The following is a 4,059-nucleotide window of genomic DNA, read 5'->3' as shown; positions in this document are numbered from 1 at the left end:
TGCAGATGCACAAGACATATTTTATGATGTAATGGGGATTTAAATGTGAATTTCAGCTCCAGAAAAAGGAAAGCATTGATTCTTTTGAAGGGAACTGGGGCTAGAAGAGAGGAAACTGTGACTCTCTGGAGACTTTCTAACCTGACGATAGCCAGCATCTTTTCTGCTGTATCTCATGTCATAGCCAAGGGCATGCCCTATTGTTCTCCAGTGATTATAAGCTATAAAGCTATGTTTTTGTTTCACCTTTGTTTATCAGCCTGGGCAATGGGCATGGTGAGAGCGTAGGTTTATCTTACAGGCCTGTTGCTCCTTAGAGAAGGAAAGAGGAAGAGAAGTAAGGAGGAGTTTCAGATTGTTATTGGTTTAGCCAAGCACACCAAGATGGTATCAAGCCTCCAGAACAGCTGAGCCATCACCCCAGACCATAGCCATTGAGAGCACAACTGGCACCCTGAACTTCCATTAGAACTCTTGTATTCTAGGCAAAGCTTCTGAAGTACTACCCAGAATCCACTTCAATAGAGAATGTGAAGTTCAGCTACCCAGCAACATCCATCATTGATCTGCCCTGTGAGAAATCAGGTGGAAACCGTACACTGGACTTAGCAGAAAAAATAGATGCATGCACAGGTTTTGGATTCAGGAAGACCTGAGTTCGGATCTGAACTCTGAAACTTTCTTGCCAGGTGTGTGAACTCTGACAACTAAATTTAACTGTTTGGAGGCCCAGTTCCTTCATTTATGATATAGGATTAACATATATTTTTATATCAGAGTTGTAATTTTTTATTATTAACCACCACCCTTGTTTGAAAGAGTCAAGACTTGAGATGAATTGGCCAGCTCATTGAAAATAAATTTCCAAGCTTGATAGCGGATGGATGTGAAGTTCAACTATCCAGCAAAATTCATCATTGATCCCCCCTGTGAGAAATCAGATGGGAATGGTGCACTGGACCGAGCAGGAAAAAAAAAATGGTTTTGAGCCCTGACCCTATTGCTAACTTAATGTTTGATGTTAACTGTGTCCTTCCCGTCCTCTGGACTTCTATTTTCTCATCTCTAAAATCCCTTCTGTGATCTGTTGTTCCAGCAAAATCTGGGCACCAATGGCATGACTCACCCAAGGTCCCAGAGTGAATCAGCGAAGGCCAAGGCAGGACCAGTATCCCAATCTGGAGCTTTTTCCAGAGCTTTAAACGATGCCCTGCAAAAACCAACTTAGCACTCATTTCATGCTGGGCATGATGGAATGTGCTATGGTGCGGAGATGATGGCACGGAGGTAAAACAAACAAACAACAACAACAAAACAAGGTCGCTGGGCGTGGTGGCTCATGTCTGTAATCCCAGGACTTTGGGAGGCTGAGGTGGGCAGATCACGAGGTCAGGAGTTTGAGACTAGCCTGATCAACATGGTGAAACCCTGTCTCTACTAAAAATACAAAAATTAGCCAGGCATGGTGGCGCACACCTGTAATCCCAGCTACTCAGGAGGCCAAGGCAGAAGAATTGCTTGAACTCGGGAGGTGGAGGTTGCAGTGAGCCAAGATCGCGCCACTACACTCCAGTCTGGGCAACAGAGTAAGACTCTGTCTCGAAAACAAACAAACAAACAAAAAACGAAACAATGTCCCTGCCCATGAAGGGCTTACAATTGAGCTGATGAAACACACACAGAAACCACGTCATTTACTAGTTTCCCCAAAATCCTCTTCCTGCACATCTCATCACTCCATTTGTAGAAAGAAGCCCTATGAGCTCAGAACAGGCCTATGGTTGAGCAGCTTCCACTCTGCCTCTCTGCTGATTCCTGCAGCTTCGCTCTTTCTCCTACTCTGGGCCTTGCGCGTGCTGTTCCTACCACCCTCTTCTAATCTGCTTGCTTGGCTCCTTGCTTCCCTTCAGAACTTAGTTTAGATCTCCCCACCTCCAGGAAGTCTTCCTTGATTCCCCAGAGTTGGGGTAGGGACTGCTTTTCAGTGCTCACAGGGCCCCAGGATGCTCCTAGTGTAGCCCTTACTGGGAAGTGTTGTAGTTACTTGGTTTCTAATCTGTCTTCCACTCTGCACTGAAATTCTGTGAGAAGAAAGAAGTTCAGTACCTGGGACATAGTTGGAGCTTCTTAAAATTGTGTTTATTCGCTACATTGAAGGGTTGAGCTTTGAAGAATGAGTAGGAATCAAATGGGAAGAGGGAAATGAACAGCATCCTTTGGGCGTTGGGATGGAAACACATGCTTAAGTGTATGAGTGGTGTGGGGGTAAAAAGTGACAGGGAATGTACAGTGCGGGGGCCGGAGCCATCTTTGGCTGAGCAGACCTTCTAGCCCACTGGCTTGATCTTAGTCCCCAGGGGTCTTCAGATTCTCCATGAGATGCACAATGGAGAAGCCTCCATCCCTGCCACATTTCCCTCAAGCATTTCCCAAGATTTGTTCTGGGTACCCACCTGTCCAGCAGCTGCTATTAGCGTTCAGACATTCTTGGGGCTTCATCCTCTAGGACAGGAGTTAGTGAACTTTTCTGCAAAAGGACAGAGAGTAAATATTTTCAGGTTTGTAGGCCATGCAATTTCTGTAGTGAGTATGCCAATCTTATTAAAGCATGAAAGCAACTATAGACAATGTACAGACAAAGGGGTGTGGCTGTATTTCAATATAACTTTATTTACACAAACAGGCAGTGGGCCCTTTTCCACCGTGCCTGAGTTTATACTAATGAGGTGATTCAGAGTGGAGCCCCTAGATTGCGTCAGAATGGAGGCTGGGCACCAGAAAGACTGCATGTGATTGTGTGAGGGGAGACTCATCCCTACTCACTGACGTCTGGGGGTGGGAAGCGGGACTGAAGATTGAGTTATAAAAACTCTTAATCAATGAGATTCAGGGAACCTCTGGGTTGGTGGACACATTGATGTGCTGAGAGCGTGGTGCAGTTGGGGAAGGCAGGGAAGCTCTATGCCACCCTGTCACTCCCATACCTTGCCCTGTGCAATCTTTCATTTGCTTATTCCTGAGACGTACCCTTTATAATAAACCAGCAAATTAAGTAAAGTGCCCTTCTGAGTTCTGTGTCATTCTAATGATTATTGAACCTGATGGAAGGTTGTGGGAACTCCTGAATTTGTAGTTGTCTGGGCAGCAGTGTAGGTAACTTGGACACCCCATTTGTGGCTGGTGTCTGCACTGGGGGCATTCTTGAGGAACTAAGCTCTTGAGCTATGGGGTCTGCGCTAATTCTGAATAGTTAATAGTTAGTCAAAATAGAATTGAATTGTTGGACACCGAGTAGGTGTCAGAGAATTGGTTGGGTTGGGAAAAAAATTTTGATGCCTTTGTAGGCCAGAATTTACCAACTCTGCTTTATGGAAATGGTAGCATCATCTGAGAACAGGAAGCCCCTTTCCCAAAGCCTCCAAATGTGCAGGAGTGGTTGGGGGCTTCTAGCTCATTCGTGTTTTGACAATTATTTATTGAGCATCTACTATGTGGCAGGCACTGTGCAAACTGCTGGAGATGTCATGGTAATCAAGACAGAAGAGATTCCTGTCCAGATGAAGGGCAAATTCTAGCAAACAAGGCCCACAATAAGAAAATAAGAAAACTAAAGAACATTTCAGATTGTGATGGATTCCAGGAAGGGCATTTGTAGGGGATGTGATAGCACATAGTGCGTGCATGAGGGTGGGTTTGGGGTGCTGCTGTAGATACCTGTATTAGTCTGTTTTCACACTGCTGATAAAGACATACCTAAGACTGGGCAATTTACAAAAGAAAGAGGTTTAATTGACTTACAGTTTCACATGTCTGGGGAGGCCTCATGATCATGGTGGAAGTCAAGGAGAAGCAAGTCACATCTTGTGTGGATGATGACAGGCAAAGAGAGCTTGTGCAGGGAAACTCTATTTTTACAACCATCAGATCTCATGAGATATATTTACTATCACAAGATCAGCATGGGAAAAACCTGCCCCCATGATTCAATTACCTCCCACTGGGGCCCTCCCACAACACGTAGGAATTCAGGATGAGATTTGGATGGGGACACAGCCAAAC

The sequence above is a fragment of the Symphalangus syndactylus genome, chromosome 11, assembly GCF_028878055.3.
Source record: "Symphalangus syndactylus isolate Jambi chromosome 11, NHGRI_mSymSyn1-v2.1_pri, whole genome shotgun sequence".
Taxonomy (NCBI): domain Eukaryota; kingdom Metazoa; phylum Chordata; class Mammalia; order Primates; family Hylobatidae; genus Symphalangus; species Symphalangus syndactylus.
The sequence above is the reverse complement of the archived record's forward strand: the minus strand, read 5'-3'. Positions refer to the sequence as shown.